At 34.3% G+C, this 20,157-nt stretch overlaps 1 long non-coding RNA gene across 1 annotated transcript; it reads left to right on the forward strand.

The window, feature by feature from the left end:
* Nucleotides 1-17,816: 17,816 nt before the first annotated feature.
* On the forward strand, nt 17,817-19,824 carry LOC145044323 (uncharacterized). The gene is made up of 2 exons (XR_013681284.1): nt 17,817-18,243; nt 19,534-19,824. It is a non-coding gene; the product is annotated as an uncharacterized LOC145044323 (long non-coding RNA).
* Nucleotides 19,825-20,157: the final 333 nt, after the last annotated feature.

Genomic DNA, 20,157 nt, shown 5'->3' on the forward strand with positions numbered 1-20,157 from the left:
GTTTGAATTATAGTATTGAATGGAGTATACCGACATTATTATGAATAGATAAGATTCTATTAAGAATAAGTTGTCATATGGTAAGTATGGAAAGGTTTCCATATTGGGAGTTAGATATTGAGAATCTATGTCTAGGTTAGAAACTTTTATGCAAAAAGATGTTCAAAGAGATGTACTTTGAGTGAGAGACATCACATCTATGGAATTGTCTTGTAACAATCTCCGATAGAGAACTTTGTAATTTCATTGGCAATAGTCATTGTGACTTTAGTGCAATGACATTACGAAAGGATCATTGCATAAAAGATTAGAATCTAACATATTCTATAAGTGGCAAGAATTTGATATTCTTACACTTGTGGAAAGGATTAGGAGTTGTGAAATGAGTATGATTGGAAATGTGTTCATTTGATCTATTTTACAAAGTAAGAAGTTGATTACCCGAGACGACAAATAATGAGTAATCGATATGGTGATAATTAAAAGGTGTTTTATTTATACTCAAGGGTTTGGGGCCATATGGGATTAGTATTATCCTTGTGTTTCACTTTGCATGTTTTGACTTCCTGAATAATTTAATTGGTTAAGAATAGTCAAATTATTCGAACGGGCCACAGTCGTTCATATGTTGGAAGTATGTATGAATGAAGACTGTCGTGAATTGGTGTATGGATTGTCTAAAGAGTATTAGACATAAGCAAATGGTTGCTGCAACGTTCATGAGTGCTTATGAATATGATTTGAGCATTAGATTAAACCCACGCTCACTTGGATCACTTTATGGATTTTATCACGAGTGATTGGTGAGACGATAACATCTTATATTCTTAAAACCGAGATGTGTGAGTTGTATCTTGCGAGTCGGTTGCACATTGATAATATGTAAACGCACTAGTAACTTGGTGTTATAAAACATATTATTGTGTGTGATTCGGTAAGTGAGTACAAGCGAACATTGAGTCAAAGTTTATTCGTTCCTTTTATCCAAAGTAGGATAAAAGCGATATCTTTGGGCCCCTCGATGATTTAGTGATGACAAACGTAAATGCTCGGCCGGGCTAGGGCTAATTTAATTTGTTCAATTAGTCAGTCGTCATAAATCGAAAATCGAGAAATAGTATAGAAAGAATGATTTGAAATCATGTCTTATACGATATCTAGAATAGAGGAATATATGATCCCTTATCTAAAGGACACGCGTATCTGATAGGATCAGAGTTGACAGCGGCTTTGGAAAGCTACGATTGCAGATCAGGATCTGAAGTCATACGCATAATAGTTATTAGACTTATCCAAGTGGGAGACTATTGGATTAGTGTCTAAGTCCATAACTATTTTGGTATGTACTTGACCCGATGGTGCATGGTCCTTTTGGGTTGCCTTCACCAAAGCAACTTGATAGGATGAATTATGGAGAGAAAGGATTAAATATGATTTATTAATATATTATGGGAATAATATATTAAAGGAGAAATCATATTGTTTAATTAATATTAGTCAAGAATTAATAAGAATTAAGTTTGTGGCTAAAAGAGATTAATTAAACTTAAGAGACTGGAATTGTAATTATAAGATAATTGAAATTGGGCTATGGATTACCTTACATTATACGATTAGACGAATTCTATGGGGAAACCCATAAGAAATCGTCCAAGGCTTTAAGGAAAGGAATCCATGGGCTGCTTAGGGCTTAAGCAGTCAGATTAGGGTTTCCTAGTTTAAATCCCTAATAGCCTACATGTATAAATAGCACCCTTAAGCCCCAAAAACGTGGTGAAGCTTCCTTCTAGGGTTTTGGACGATTTTGGGCAGCCTCCTTCTCTTCTCCTCTTCATCCTCTTGCTCTTGGTGTTTCTAAACCATTAGAGAAGTGACATTTGTGACTCTAAGCTTTCTAAAGTCATTACAAGAAGGAATTGTGACTATTATTACTACGTAACAATCAAGGTAATATCTTAAACCTATTATTGTGCTAATATCATTTATCACATGCTAGTATTAGGGTTTATAGTCTTGGATTAATTGCATGTACAATAGAGAAACCTAGATCCAAGCATTAAGGTTTGTATGAGCATATAGGATGTTCTTATGACAAAAACCCATCAAAAATACCATACAGTTATTTGATATTGTGATATGTTAGAATAGCATGCTAGTACTAGGCTAGGGATCTTCAGGAATTGCATGATAGAATTGTCTGATTATATGATGCCTGATAGCCTAGGGTTTCCTCTATATGAGATTGACATCATTGCTGAAGTTGTTTAGTGTATGCATAACAGTTATACATAATTAAGATCGTATAGCCTGGGAATGTTTGATTTGGCCTTATGTTCTGTTCTTGTTTGATTAGGAGCTGAGGGTAGGATTGGATATTCAAAAGTCTATGGGGTCCAGCATTATGTATGGCTAGCATACACTAATGCTCCAGGGTTGGTGGAAGTTTCATGGATGGGTGGGTTGTTAGGGCGTTATGATGATACTTGAGACAAATATGGGTAGGTGTGGAAGGTAGTATGGGCCCGTACCACTGAAAGCACAGGACCCATACGCGTTGCAAGGAAGTCACAACCCCTAGGGTTTGGTTGGGAATTGATTCCTTGTCATTATATGGGTTATTAGAGATATTTTTGGTGTCTTACCAGAATGGTGGTTACGAGATGTCTTGACTGGATCCAGGTTAGGATCCGGAGCTGGCAGCCAGGATAGGCCAACATTATCAAAGGACCGTGTCAGTGAGATCATCTGGGAAGAGGTGATCGAGTTTTGTCTAGGGAAAATTACCGGAGATGATTGGGTCTATTTAGACCGCCATGGTTAAGTATTTCAATGAGCGCTACGCATCCATTGCTGAGATGGCTGCCGCAACAACTTTAGCAGCTGTAACAACGATAGGGGAGGAGCTGGTTGAGCTTTCCAGTACCGGGACTCGTTACTGGGACATATTCTGATGAGAAGAGAGCTGTAATTACTTGGGACCAGGGATATATTATGTACTTGTTACATTCCGCGGGTTGAGAAGGAGAGTCTAGTACATGAGTTTCTAGAGTTGAGGCTTCGGGGGGTTTTGCTTGAGGCCGGAAGTGAGTTGTAAGGACTCCGGAAGGGAGTGATGATTATGTTTAGCTGGGGTTTTGCACCCGGAAGTAGAATGGGTAATTGGTGGATTCGAATATCATTTTATAGGGTAAGGATTATGCCCTTTCAGTTTACAAGTTCGGAGGATTGAGCAGACTTGTGACCCTAGGATCAGGTTGTATTCCAGATCGGGGTCAGCTAGTCGTAGGGGTTGGTGACAGTATTTCAGCGCTGGTAAGTGCGGGTTGGTCGATGTATCACAAGTATCATGTGAGGTCCGATTCTCCTTGGATCTCTAGTGTCGGACGGAAATGACTGATTATGCAATCGATTGTGCTTTTGGGATTGGAGACGGTTGAGCGGGTAAGTGAGTGAGGGTGCGCGACCCTACATGATATGACTTCTTGATCCTGAGAGCGGGAGTTTTGTTTGGATCATCTACCTTTTTGACTTCAGGATTTGAGTGGGGGATTGTTCAAGTAATAGGGACTGTCGGTTTCACTGGGGTTCAGGAAGTGTTCAACTAGTCCTTAGAAGTGTGTGATCACATGTGGTTGGCTAGTAAAAGAATACTAGTCGGAAAGGTCTGGTTGTCCTCAGATTGATCGTTGGAAAGTAAGTAGGATTAGGAATTCTTAATTTTTCATGTATTGTGAAGATTTAGTTGAATCTAAGTGGGGGAGAATCGACCCAGAATGCAGAAGCGGCATCGGTTTTGAAAATGGGATAAGTTTCGCATTGTATCAGGAGGGGAGACAACCCAAATGGTTGTTTGGTTTGAAGGTCGTGTGAGTTGGGAGTTTGGTAAAAACACCTCAGCATGGGAATCGCATCTTCTCAGTGCTTGGTAGCAGAATTTGGGGAATCAGGTTGGGATTCTAGCCATGAATTAAGCTCAGTTGTGTGTTAGGACAAGTGTTTGTTCGATTGGTGTGGAAAGTGATGTAAGACTACGGGGATAACCGTAGCATTCACTAATGATCAAGTAGTATGGGGAGTGATGTAAGTATGTGGGTGTAGCCACAACATTAACTAGGTAGGTAGATCGCATGAGTGCGTTGTTAGGACGCAGAAGGGGCAGTAGTACCCACCAGTTCGGATGTAGCAGTGAGGAAATGAAAATCCACGAATTGGTTTATGGGTTTTCCCAAAGGGATTGGACCTGGTTAAGCCAACGATAAGACTGTAGGAACGCCACTACAGTTAAGAGATCAAGGAAACAAGGAATTGCTTAAGGTTGTTTGCGATATAAGTCTACTGTTGGTCAGTTAGCAATCACTTTTACCCTTGGATTTGGTGACGTCAGGATGTGGCGTATGGATCCGATCAGTTAGACCAAAAGGTTGTTAGAGTCGCAGAGGCATTATAACTAGTGGCAACTAGTATAGGGAAGGATTTCGTTCGAAAGTCGTGTGAGGCAACTATGTGGGAATCCTTTAGCTCTGCGACTGGGATGGAATCCGATATTTCAGATGAGTGTTACTCGGTTGTGACGAATCAGAGGATTTTGGATAAGATGCAAGGATAGATCCTTGTATTTCAAGTTATGGGTTAGACCCGAGTTATGTATATAGTGGTATTCCAATCTAGGGTATTCCATTGTGAGGATGACCAGACCCTGCGATTGAGTGGAACTGACGTGTTTGGTATCCCGAGGGTTGATTGGACCAAACATGTGTTTGATACGAGGGTATTCCATCCTAGGGATGATTGGACCCGTCGTACACTTGCCTGGAGCCCGAGGCTGATTGGGCCAGGTATGAGTATTTGTGCTTAGGAGCCGTTTATTATATGTATGTGATTCAGGAACCAAAGGAAAATTTGTTTTGTTGATCCAAAAAGGGTTCATCTCCCAGTTTACATCCCATTGTTCATTATATCACTAGGAATTGGTTATCAAGATGAATTTCTCTAAAGGAGTACCAAATCTATTGTCAAAAATAGAATTACAGGTAGCAATGTGGGATTGTGATTCTGTTTTCGGGTGGGAACCCCAGGGTTTTAGCAGTTGAGTAGCTAGTTTGGAGATAAGTGCAATGAACTTGGCAATGATCCAATGTGGGTAGTTTGCCAGGAAGCCAGACCATCTCGAGACTCCAGATTTCGGATTGAATAAATGTGATCATATTGTAAGGGATTCGTTTATTTTTCCTCCCTTCCGAACCCTGCGAGGGTTGGATATGGTTGCCTTGGAGAGGCTAGAGTTTCGCTCGGGGTTGTAGCCAAGTAGTTCAAGTTGTTTGGTGTGTAAGGAATGATAAGAAACGATTTCGTGGACGGAATCAAAATTAAGTGGGGGAGAGTTGTAACATCCCGTTTAAATAGAATAATTAAAGAATAAATCTGGAGCCCCGAGAGGTAATTTTATTATTATTTTAGATTATTATAGCCCAAAAACAAACAATAATTACCGGGATGTTGGTTTCGAGGTTTGAAGTGCAAGTAAAGGACTTATTTTGAAAAGGTTTTGTAAGAGGAGGGGCTATTTGGCATCTTTTGAACTGAACATGAAAGGATTTTAAAAGGGAGGGGTTTAAATGGTAAATTCTGGATTTTATTTGAAAGAAATGAGATAAGGAGGGATTAAGAGTGTTATTATGGGAATGAGTTTGGATGTGTCGGGTATATAAGCTACGAAACCCTAACCCTACCTAAACCTCTACAGCCGCCATCATCGGGACTTTTCATCCGCCAACCCCCCTCCTTGCGCTCAGACGCCGCCACCACTAATCATGTCACCGAATGTCGCACGTAGATGGGAGGGAACCATCTTGACCAGTCGAATGAGCCTCGTCGGAGGAGCTGTCATCGATGTTGGAACCGTGGGACCACTAGAAGCGTCGAGACCCTCTAGCTACCGCCTTGGTGAGGAGATCGCCACTTGGTCGCTGCTACTCCGCCGTCGGATCCCTACGAGCGCAAGCACCGCCGACGACGATGAAGCGGGAGGAGTTAGAACCTCGCTGCTGCTACGCCACCCTCTTCACTTCTCCTTTTTGTTCTGTCGTCAGCCATGACCTGCCGCCGCCGTTTCCGACCAATGGTGTCGCTACTGCTGTTTATGTTGAAGACATGTGCCGTCGGTTCGTGGGTATCCAGTTAGCTTGGGTGTGTTGCTGCGTGTTTGGAAACCAAAGGAAACCACCGCCACCACCGTGAGGTGGTGGCTGCCATTATGAAACAAGTTCTGCTGTCATGTGTGTAGTTGTCTTGGCCGGAGTCACAAGAGGGCCACCACCACCACCGTGAGGTGGTGGCTGCCACTCTCTACCACCGTCTGCTGCCACAAGATGATTGTAGGTGTGATTATTGGAAGTTTATTTTTGGTCCATTTTGTGTATTTTTGTAATTGTAACCGGAATAATAATAAAAAAACATACAACCACCACCGTGAGGTGGTGGTTGCCGCCTCCTACTGCCACCGGCTGCCGTGTCGGGTGGCGGTGTGCTTTGATTGCGTTTGGACCTCGTTTGGGGGATGTTTGGACAATGTGGGATCAATGAAACCCTAATGGGCCCAAAGAAAACCTAGTGGGCCCAATGGAACCCTAATGGGCCCAATAAGTCCCAATTTGACCTAAAAGCCCAACCAATGGACTAAAGGGCTAGTATTGGGTTGGAAAACTTTAATTAGGGTTTGGAAAACCCTAATGGCATAAGACCCTAATTTTGAGAATTAATCGGGACACACACGAGATTATTTAATAACTTGAAATATTAAATAATAATCATTGGCAAAATTAACCTAAAAGCAATATTGGACTTAATGGATTAAGTCCTTAGTAGATTAGGTCCTTAATGGGTTAAGTAGGCACACTTAACCCTAATCATCATTTCATGTGAAAGCCCTAATCTGATTTGGGCCTTCCTAGTGGGCTTTGGTAATTGGACTCTTAATGGACTTCCAAGAATAAGCAAATGGACTAAATAATTATATGGGTTTTAGGATAAGGCCCATGTGAGAGTCTTGGGCCCAATTTGGAAAATTGGGCCATAAATGGGCCTTTATGATCATTTGATATTGGGCCACGGGAATTGGATTAGGAGAATTGGATGGGCCTTAAGGAAAGACCATGTAGAGGTCTAGGCCCAATTTGGAAAGTTAGGCCATATGTTAGGCTTTGGCCCATCATTTGGCTATCGGGCTTTTATAGTGTGAGTTGAACCTTGTGCTTGGAACCCAATTATTAATTGGGTATTGTTTTATGTTGACAGTGCGGGAATCTGTCAACCAGCAGCTGGGGTTGTATCTGCGGGACTTCAGTAGTGCCAGGTGAGTTATCCTCATTATACTAACGGGTCTAAGGCACCAAGGTCGGCCCATTGGATGTATTATCCTAGCAGTGTTAGATGTTGATCATGATTTAGTATTGCATGCTAGTGATGTATTCCAGTTGATATGCTGGTTTGGTAAGTCTGTAGGACTACCTTTGATATTGTCTGATTTCCTGTATGTGTATTTATTTGTTACATGTCGACATGTTATGTGGGATGGGTCGAGGTTGTACTGCTCCGTGCGATAGCCAACAAACCCTAGAGTATTCCACATATGAGTTGAGGGTCTGGTAGGCATTCCAGACTCATGCTGAAGACTCTGGAGTATTCCAGATATGAGCTGAGGGCCCGGTAGGCATTCCAGACTCATACTGAGGACTCGGGAGCATTCTAGATATGAGCTGAGGGCCCGGTTGGCATTCCAGACTCATACTGAGGGTTCAATGGCATTCCAGATACGAGCTGAGGGCCCGGTAGGCATTCCAGACTCGTACTGAGGGCCCAGGGGGTAGTCCAGCTTGTAAAGTTATGGACCTAGTGCATGCTTTTCTGTTTTGATTGATACGATATGTTAATGTTGATATTGCTATGTGGACTGTATGTGTATCGGTATTTTGGGGGAACTCACTAAGATTTCGGGTTTACAGTTTAAATTTATTGTTTCAGGTACATCAGGGGATCGTGGCAAAGCAAAGGCGTGATCGTACAGCTCCTCACTTTTATGACTATGTTTCCGGGATACTCTGATATAGAACTGTTTTGAAAATAAATTGGTAATAACTGTTGGTTTCTAAATGTTTTTAAAAGTTTAAAATTGGCTTGAATTTTATAGGTGTTACAAAAATATTTCTGAAAACAAGTTTAGGAGTTAGGAACTAGTTGCAAATTGCAAAGTAGGATGCTAATTTAAGAAAAGTTTAAAAGTATTTATCACCGTTAATTGCTTAATAATTGCTTAATTAAGTGATTATGAGCATGAACACCTTTTATTGGGTAGAAATCTATAATGTCTAAAAACTTTGGTGCTTAAAAAAAGAAGGAATAAAAAATATAACTCCTTGAATATATTTTAAAGATTTAAGAAGATGATAAACACATCTATATTTATCTTATATATTAAATATAAGGAAAATATAAGGAGAATTCTTCTGCTCCACCACCAAACCATTGCTATACTTGTGAACAACAAATGTGTAGTTCTCACCGAAAGAGGCTGAAGCAAATAAAAAGAAATGATGAAAAACTCACGCATTAAGAGTTATCTAATTAGCATGGCACATGTCCTAGTGAGACCGAAAGATGCCCTACCGAGATCTCTGTTTATCCTTAACATAGATAGAATATGGTAATCTAAACTCCACGATCAAGGTGAGTGAGGAGTTGTCAATTCCTAATAACGTTATCCATAATGACCATCGGCTCAAAGAGTCAATGAATTGCGAAAAGTTTCCATGACTTAGATGTGATAAGGTCTCAGAATCAACATTAGCATACACATACATAAGATCACAATAATTAAATTTGATGCAATTTAAATAAATTACAACGAACATAAAAGAAAAAATAAGATGCATTTTTCACCCCAAAACTTGAAAGTAGTAAAAAGACGCTATGAATTTTCAATATGATGGTCATAGGCAATTTACATTTGCTTGATAGACAAACTACAGTTTATCCATTGATAGTAACCCAAATTTCCAATCCTAATTCGATCCTACGAAATGTAAAAATTCTAGTAAGCTTTGTGCCTGGATCTCGAATTCAATTAATACTTGGATACCAACTTTTATAAACTGCCTTAATTGCAGGGCCGGCTCAACGAGTTTGGGGGCTCTAAGCGAATCAAAAATTTGAGGACCCTTTGATTAACCCTAATTGAGATTCAGAGATAATATCGTGGATTAATAACTTATCGTGGTTTTGAGTGGGAGTTTTAGATATCGGCATATGTAGTCTGCTAATGTCAAAATTCCATGATGCAATCAAATGGTCCATTGATTAATAACTTACAATAAAAAATATGTGGTTGTTTAAACAACTAAACTGTAATGTCCATCGTCAAAACTCAAAAGATTAACCCTAATTGAGATTCAAAGATAATACCGTTTCTTTGTTTCAGTGAGGGCAGATTAGAATTAAGAAGAATAGTGGCAGTCCAGAATCCAGATCGCCACTCTCCAGATCATCAACATCAACAGGAAACCAAGATTGAAGATTGAAGAAGCAAGAAGAACCGAGGAGTGAAGAGTGAAGACAACAGCAAATCAGTGATTGCTTGCTTGATTGCTGCCTTGAACGGTTGAACCCTTGAAGGCTTGAATCGCAGAATCGATTAGAGAAGGGAGGAAAAGAATAGAAGTTGAATCGTCGGGTGAGTGGGATATGTATCGATTCGATCTTGCAGCATAATTTTTTTGGAAACGAGAAGCTTATTGAAATTAAACGGGGCCCCTTACAATTGGGGCCCTAAGCCCTATCTTAACTCATTACACTATAAGGCCGGCCCTGCAGTTAATTGTTATATTTGTTTTTGATAATTTAACCATATTTTATATAGTCTCCATATTTGGTATCAATAGATTTTATACGCATTAGAACGTTTGCAATATCATTTGTCATAAAAGTTTCTCATTTATTATATACGAAAGGGTTTTATTATACATTTTAAGTCTCATAAATCAAGAATATTAGCAAAATAGATCCAAAATTAACCAAATTTGTTTTTATTACCTAACATTAAGTTTGGAGTCCATGTAAAAGTTTTAGGATTTGTGGATGCGCTTAACTATTTATTACAATTTATATCTTAAAGGAAGTGATAAATTTTGATTTAATAGTAAGGAGTCATGAAAATTTATTAGATTTTTTTCATACACATTATTTCCATTATATGGTTTGTGTAAAATTTAAAAGATTTTTGGAATTGTGGAACTGAAGTTTTATGAATTTATCATGATTAATAACACATAAATCAAAATAACTATCAAACAGTAACAAAACAGTAGCCAAATTTTTCAAAATTTGTTTTTATAACTTAACAAAAGATATGGTTCTCCTCTTAAAATATGAGAATTTATGGAGGTGTATTACATTTATTTTCATTTTTACTTTAATTAATCAATAAAAAATATGATTAACTATCAAATCAGTGCTAAAAAATCCTGAAAATTTTATTACGATCATATGTAACCCAATTTGTGATGCTTGTAAAATGTCATGTTATTTGGATGAGTATGACCCGGTTTTCAGTTTTTATAATGATTAAAGGAACAAAAATCGAAATAAATATTCCACAAATTGTTAAACTTTATTTTATGGTTCTAATAGTAATTAAGAACTTTGGGGCACATTTTCATGATTTTTAATGAGTCTAAGACATTTAAACCCTTGAATGATCATTAAATCAAGGAAAATTAACAAATAATCACGGAAAATTCTTAGAAGTTTTCTGTAACTATTATATAATGACTTGAAGTGAAGAAATATGTAATGTTATTTTTAAATAGCATAACCTAATATTATAATTTATTTGTGTTTATAACAAGAAAATCGTAATAAATAGTAAATACTACTAAAAATAGTTTAAACTTCATGGAGGGTGTTTAATAACATGAAAATTGTAATAAATAGCAATGAACTTTGAACATCAAGAATTCAAGCTAGAAGTTCACCACATGCATCATGGTTTGAAGACCTTGCATGGTTTTGATGTGTTTAAAAATGTAGTCCTAAAAGAAAAGTCGAAGTGCATGTGGGTGATGTTCACCATAACTTGTAGATAAACTCATTTCTTTAGTTTGACATAGGTTGGGTCATGGCTCTTCACCATCCTATAACATGAAATATGTTTTTGGTCAATATCTACGTCCATCATCATTAAATCCGAAATGTAGGTGAGCATGCACATACACTCAACATGGAGAAAGATGAAGATGAAGAAAATACTTAAAAGTTCGAAAACAAAAGATGGAAATGACAAGAAAACTTGTAAAAATTGTTTTAGATCTTCAAAGATGTATATGATGTACTTTTTCTATGATATGTGGCTTCAAAAACACCATCTAATCTTGTAAATACGTGGCTTTTGGGAATGAATTTGAGAGAGAGAGAGAGAGTGAGAGAGAGTGTGTGTGTGTGTGTTGGGGGGGGGGGGGGGGTTAGAGAGAAGAAAATAGAGATTCTATCTTTCTGGATATCCTCTATCTCTCATCGTCTATTTGAGGTTTTACTCATCCAAAATCAGTCACCGAACTCCAAAAATGTGTCTACACTCATGAAGAATGGAATAGCTAAATCTCTCTCACATATTTTGCTTCTAAGTTCGACATTTCTAGAGAGAAGGAAGAGATAAATTTTAGAAAGAGAAAAGTGTGGAGAATGATGAAATGATTTTGGAAATGTGAGAAGGTGTGGTGGGGTGTGCATTGCCGATTTTTTGGGGAGAAGAGAGGCTTTATGGGGCTCTTTGAAGGATACATCTCCAGTTAATATGTCATCTTAATCATTTTTATTAAATTGGGATTAAACTTTTATAAATTTTTAGGTTTAATTTTATGAATTTCAAGGATTATTTGTTGGTTTATATTTAAGTAGTTTGTGTATATGAGTCAATAGCTTCTTGTATTCTAATTCATTAGTTTGATAAATAAATTAGCTTATAATTTATATTTTATAAACATAAGTTTTATATTTCACATAATGAAATAAGTGTTTATAGAATGAGAATCTATGGTTAGATGAATGTTTGAATTATGTTTTTGATTCATAATTTGAATTATGATGTGCGGATAATATTTCCGACTTGTAATTAAATCATATTATGAGTTAATTAATTTGATTTCATTAAATACTTAAACTAGTTAAGCACTTCATAAGTTTGAATTAAGAAGTTAGGGTATTCAACCTACCATTGAGCTTTGATCTACTGAGTTTGATTTTTGTGTTAAGTTTTGAGATTAAGCTTTGACATTTTATAAGATAATTGAATAATTCACACACCAATGTGAATATTGAGTGTACTTTTTCTCATTTCTGTTTGGATCTAAGTTTCTAGCAGGTCATAACTTAATTTCTAACTGCTAAGTCTAAAGTGTGTCATCTCTACACATGAAAATGAGGTTATTCACGTCTCGAAAGAAACTGAATTTTTTGACGGTTGTTACAACACATCTCAAACGCGACTATCTTATTCACTCTGTTTGGCACCTGTTGGTTGATATGGACTTTATGATGACTGAGAATCTCTAGAAAGAAATCTGACGTTGGAAGGCGATACCCAACATCGAAGTTCTTGACATGCACACCGACCTTACCCTCAAGTAGATTAATGAAAAGGGCTTTCTCCCCGAGAAATGTTACACCATCCTCTAGTTGGAACACATACTTCTGTTGGAGATGCTTAGAGCTAGATTCTTTTGGGCATCGAGTATTGTTAATAAACGTATGCCTTGGGTGAGATGGGATAAAGTATTAGCCAATAGAGGTGAGGTCGGTTTGGGTGTAGGGAGCCTTTTTTTAATAGGGTATGGTTTTTGGGTACCGTTGGTGTTTTTTCCATTCCATGACATGGGTTAGGATGGTCCAAGGTATTTATGGTATAGATGGTGGGTGCCCCTCCATTATTGCTTGAATTAGTATTATTTGTATGTTGATTCAACTAAAGAATAGTGGTCTTGATCTTATGTATTTTTGTTCGATTCCGGTGGGTGATGGGAGATACACTACTTTCTGGTCAGATGTCTGGCAGAGTTATTCTCCCATTTAAGTCAGTTTCCATTGGATTTATACCGTTGATTTGCATAGATAGGCTTCAGGTAGAGATATTTTCTTGATTGGTATGGAGGTAAAGTCCCTTAGAAGTGTTTTGCCACAGAAAAATAACTACGAAAAATTTTCGTAGGTAATTACCTACATAATACTAACGGAATTCCTATGGAATGGGATGCCCTAAATTAATAATGGAATAGCTACAAAATAGCTACGGAATAACAACGGACGGACATTTGTAGGTATTTCGTTGGTAATTACCTACAGAATAACTAGGGAATAACGACGGAAGTAAATATGTAGGTATTCCGCAGGTAATTAGCTATAGAGTAGCTACAGACTACCCACATAAGAAAATAGCTACAGAATAACTACAAAAGACCAACGACTTTAAATTATTATTATTATTATTATTATTATTGTTATTATTATTATTATTACCATTATTATTATTATTCAATAATCAAGTCTTAAATTTTTTTTGATCCTTTTGCTTTGAATATTTAAAAAACAAAAAATTAAAAATTAGAATAATAGTACTATTAATAATAATAATTATAAACATAATGATAATATATAATAATCGTAACGAATGTGTTTAACATACAAACAAATGAACAAACGAAAAAAACAACTTTAACATATCAATAAGGTAAAATAATATACATTTAATGTATGAATAATAAAAAAATATCATAATTAGGGATATATATATATATATATATATATATATATATATATATATATATATATATATATATATATATAGTTGTATAAGTGTATGTATGTATTTATTTATATATGTATGTATGTGAGTATATGTACATATATTTATGTATGTGTATGTATGAGTTCTAATGATACACATTCTTCTACATACGTTTATATGATGTATAACTTTGTGAAAACAAAACAATCAAAGTATAATGATGTTCTGAAAAAAATGAAACGAAAAAAGACAAAGCAATCAAAGTATAATGATGTATAACTGGAGTAAATTACACGAATGGTCCCTATGGTTTGTGGTAATTTGCACGTTTGGTCCCTAATTTACTTTTTTAACTCGGAAGGTCCCTACTGTTTGTTTTTGTTACGCGTTTGATCCCGTCTATTTGTGTTTGTTACGCGCTTGATCCCTGTCTTACCTAAAAATACTATTATTTGAATATGGAAAAATGATGGGATAGGTAGGGTAAGGTGAGGAGAGTAGGGTTGAGAGTGTGTTTATTTAAATAAATTAAAAAATCAGGGGCAAAATAGTCTTTTTAGGTAAGACAGGGACCAAGCATGTAACAAAAACAAACAATAGGGACCTTCCGAGTTAAATAAATAAGTTAGGAACCAAACGTGCAAATTACCCTAAACCATAGGGACCATTCGTGTAATTTACTCAAAAAACTACAGGTAATCGTAGGTAAATACCTACAGATTACCTACGGATAGCCGTTATCTGCAGGTATTTACCTACGGATTACCTACAATTTTTTTCTTATTTTCTATTTTTCAAAGATCTAATGTCATTTTTATCGTTACATTTTTTTTCACAACATCATTATACTTTGTTTGCTTTGTTTTTAACAACTTATACATAACATAAACTTACATACACAGACATGGATCGTTAGAACCCACTACTCATTTACAACTTTATTATTCTTTTTTATATATAATATAAATGAAAGTTATTTTCTATATACAAATACAAATAAATACAAACATTTACATATAAAAGATATGAACGTATTATGTACAATATATCACGTATTTGTTTAATGACGTTAATTGTGGCTCAAGAACAAACATAATTAAATAGCTTTTTTTGTATCATATATAGTAATGAGTTCTAATGATTCACATTCTTCAACATACGTTTATATGATGGATAACTTTGTGAAAACAAAGCAATCAAAATATATTGATGTTATGAAAAAAATGAAAGGAAAAAATGACATTACACCTTCAAAATAGAAAAAAAACCGTAGGTAATCCATAGGTAAATACCTACAGATTACCTACGGATAGCCTTTATCCGTAGGTATTTACCTACGGATCACCTACAGGTTTTTTTTTTTTTTTTTTTTTTTCAAGTGTCTAATGTCATTTTTATCGTTATATTTTTTCACAACATCATTATACTTTGATTGTTTTGTTTTCACCAACTTATACATAACATAAACTTACATACACAGGTATGGATCGTTAGAACCCACTACTCATTTACAACTTTATTATTCTTTTTTTTTTATATATATATATAATATAAATGAAAGTTATTTTCTATATACTAATACAAATAAATACACACATTTACATACAAAAGATATGTACGTATTATGTTCAGTATATCACATATTTGTTTAATGACGTTAATTGTGTCTCAAGAACAAACATAAATAGCTTGTTGTATCATATATAGTAATGAGTTCTAATGATTCACATTCTTCTACATACGTTTATATGATGGATAACTTTGTGAAAACAAAACAATCAAAGTATATTGATGTTCTGAAAAAAAATGAAACGAAAAAAAAAAAAAAAAAAAACGACATTACACCTTCAAAAATAGAAAAAAAAAAATCGTAGGTAATCCATAGGTAAATACCTACAGATTACCTACGGATAGCCTTTATCCGTAGATATTTACCTACGGATTACCTACAATTTTTTTTCTTATTTTCTATTTTTCAAGGGTCTAATGTCATTTTTATCGTTATATTTTTTTCACAACATTATTATACTTTGATTGTTTTGTTTTCAACAACTTATACATAACATAAACTTACATACACAGACATGGATCGTTAGAACCCACCACTCATTTACAACTTTATTATTCTTTTTTTATATAATATAAATGAAAGTTATTTTCTATATACAAATATAAATAAATACACACATTTACATACAAAAGATATGTACGTATTATGTTCAGTATATCATGTATTTGTTTAATGACGTTAATTGTGGCTCAAGAACAAACATAATTAAATAGTTTTTTTTTGTATCATATATAGTAATGAGTTCTAATGATTCACATTCATCTACATACGTTTATATGATGGATAACTTTGTGGAAAAAAAAAGGCAATCAAAGTATATTGATGTTCCGAAAAAAATAAAATGAAAAAAAATGACATTACACCTTAAAAAAAAAACGTAGGTAATCCGTAGGTAAATACCTACAGATTACCTACGGATAGCCTTTATCCGTAGGTAATCCATAGTTATTTACCTACGGATTACCTACAATTTCTTTTTAATTTTTATTTTTCAAGGGTCTAATGTCATTTTTATCGTTACATTTTTTTCAAAACATTATTATACGTTGATTGTTTTGTTTTTAACAACTTATACATAATATAAACTTACATACAAAGATATGGATCGTTAGAACCAACTACTCATTTACAACTTTATTATTCTTTTTTTATATAATATAAATGAAAGTTATTTTCTATATACAAATACAAATAAATACACACATTTACATACAAAAGATATGTATGTATTATGTTCAGTATATCAAGTATTTGTTTAATGAGGTTAATTGTCGCTCAAGAACAAACATAAATAGCCTTTTGTATCATATATAATAATGAGTTCTAATGATTCACATTTTTCTACATACGTTTATATGATATATAACTTTTTGAAAACAAAGCAATTAAAGTATAATTATGTTATAAAAAAAATTAAATGAAAAAAAAAAGACATTACACCTTTAAAAATAGAAAAAAAAACGTAGGTAATCCGTAGGTAAATACCTACGGATAGGTAATCCGTAGGTATTACCTACGGATTACCTACAATTTTTTTTTTATTTCTATTTTTTCAAGGGTCTAATGTCATTTTTATCGTTATATTTTTTTTTCAAAACATCATTATACTTTGATTGTTTTGTTTTCAACAACTTATACATAACATAAACTTACATACACAGATATGGATCGTTAGAACCCACTACTTATTTACAATTTTTTTTTATATAATATAAATGAAAATTAGTTTCTATATACAAATACAAATAAATACACACATTTATGTACAAAAGATATGTGAGTATTATGTATTTGTTTAATGAGGTTAATTGTGGGTCAAGAACAAACATAAATAGTTTTTTGAATCATATATAGTAATGAGTTCTAATGATTCACATTCTTCTACATACGTTATGATGTATAACTTTTTGAAAACAAAGCAATCAAAGTATAATGATGTTCTGGAAAAAAAATGAAACGAAAAAAAAAAACGACATTACACCTTCAAAAATAGAAAAAAAAAAATGTAGGTAATCCGTAGGTAAATAGCTACAGATTACCTACGGATTACCAACAGTTTTTTTTTTTTTTTATTTTATATTTTTCAAGGGTCTAATGTCATTTTTATCGTTACATTTTTTTTTCACAACATCATTATATTTTGGACTTGAATTGTAAGGATTTTCAGAAGGAGGGGTTAATGGTAATTTACAGATCTTAATTGAGAATAATTTATAGAGAAAGGGGTTGTTTTGTAAATGTTGGACTTGTAATGAAAAGGATTATTGAAATCAAGGGTGTAAAGGGTAAATTAGGGTTTTGTTTTGAAAGAAAAAGAAAGAGAGGGACTACATGTGTTAATATGGGAACTAGTTTAAGGATCCGGGTATAACCGTTTCCTTCCCGTCCACACCCTAATTAACCCTAAACCTAATGAGGCATTCAGCTGCCACCATTGCTCTCTCAACTTCGGGTTCCGCTACCTTCCTCCACCGAGTCGCGCATCACCACAGTTGGAGCCTCGAACCACCAGAGCAACCACCTCGTGTCCATCCTAGCACCGGGGAATGAAGTTGGGTGCGTGTTGCCGTCGTTCGCTTGGAAGACCGCCATTCAAGCATTCATTCGCAATCTGGCGACCATCCAGCCGTCTGTCGGGGACAAGAAACTATCGTGGGTCGTAAAACACCGAGGCTGCTACCCCTGTTGCGCTGGAACGGTGGGAAATGCATTCGCTGCCGCCGCCATCCGTTCGTTGGCAACTAATGGCCAACCCTAGTCGTCGCAGATGTTATCGCCTCTAGACGCCTCAGTTGCTGCTAGTATTGTTTCGTAGTTGCATTCGCTGCCCCAACGGCACCTGCGGGTATGTATTGTGATTTCAATTTGCTCAAACTTTTGCAAATCTTCAATTTTTCAGCGTATTATTAACTTGATTTAAGGAATGAATTATTGACTTTTAATTGGATTGTTTAATAGACAACATATTACAGGGAAACACACAAACACACAAATTGGATTATTTAGAAGTTGATGTGTATTTCAGTAGCCATAGAATTATATTAACACAAAAAAAATTATAGACAAAAAAGACCGAATTGCCCCTGTCCCAAATTCACATTTCACAGTTTTATTTGACACAATAGTTTTCATAGTTTTATTTGACACCAACCTCCAAAAATGTAGATAAATTCAGCAACTGTCAAACCTTTGACAATTCTACCTCCAAAAATATACGATATTTTCATTATTATTTCAATTTATTGTTATTTTATTAGTTTTAAGAGTTTAAGTATTTGGGAAATATTGAAAATAAAAATGAATAAAGATTTCAGCTATTAGTTATTTAATATTTATTTGTTAATTTAGGAAATATTGAAAATGAATAAAGATTTCAAAGTGAATTAGTTATTTTATACCATTTATTTGTTAACAAAATCTCAACCAAAACAACTATGGAGTGCATATGTTTACGGTACTAATTGTGAAATTTATTATTAATATTAATAGCTGAAGAAAAAGTGACATAGTTAATTTAAATTTATGTATATGTTTTAATGTAATTATAAAAACAATCCATTTTTTTCATATTTTTTACATGATTGTTAATAAAAATATTTATATAATTCAATCCATTTATTTTCCAAACAGATACGAAAGAAATTTTTTAACTTAAAAAATATTCGATGGCATAAAATTGATTTGTCATATTTACTTAACCATATATTAAAATGTCATTATATGTATTTTCCTTTACCACTCATTAATTAGGAATTTATACCAGTATGTTAATTTTTTATAACATTTTTATTTGTTAATTGTAAAACATATTTTTTTTCTTATAACATCTTTTATTTTTTTATTAATTTGAATCAATTTTTATAAAGTTAATCGGATAAGTATCTAAATTAATAACTGCTTCAAAAAAAAGGCATTAATGATTATGATTTTGAACTATCAATTTTCATTTAATTTGTCTCATTTGTGGTATGTTATTAAGCATATTAAAAGTTATTATTATGAATATTAAAAACAATGTACATTGTTATTATCAATAATATGTTTTTATATTGAATTAAAAGTAAAGTACATTACTATCATGGTTTAAAGTTGAATTACATTTACTAACCGCATGTAATTGTCTTGCTATATTTAGGTAAATGAGTTGCGATAATAAATGTCAAACATGGAACAAGCCATGGAAGAAAAGCAAAGGGAAATGAATTATCAATGCAACAAATGCGAAATGAAATGGAATTGCAAGTGCAATGACAATTAGCGGCCTTTATGAAACAAATCAATCTGTCCGGGAATCCACCAAGTAGTTCTTAGTTTTTTTTTTAAAACACTAAATTAATGTTATGTTATTGAGTAGTTCTTAGTTTTTGTAATGGTATTGTAATGGTATTTTGAGTATTTGAATGTATGAATGGCATGTTAGTGACTATTTTAATGGTAATGAATGTAATGGTATTTGACTATTATTTTAATTATTTATTTGGTTTTTGTTAGTAGAAAATTTGGATACTTTTTAAATTATAAATTTAACATAGCAATAGATTTTTGGCTGAATTGTAGGAAATAAATATTAGGTAGGAATTATAAATTTAATATAGTAATAAAAACTGGTAAAAAATTCATAGAAAATTTGTAGGAAATAAATATTCAGTAGGTATTCGGTACGAAATAAAATCCAATAAAATCTGTAGGTATTTTGTAGGAAAATATGTTCGTAGGTAATTTGTAGGTAAAGTAGTTGGTAGGTATTCTTTAGGAAAAG

This window comes from Lactuca saligna, chromosome 4, assembly GCF_052625555.1.
Source record: "Lactuca saligna cultivar CGN05327 chromosome 4, ASM5262555v1, whole genome shotgun sequence".
Classification (NCBI taxonomy): Eukaryota; Viridiplantae; Streptophyta; class Magnoliopsida; order Asterales; family Asteraceae; genus Lactuca; species Lactuca saligna.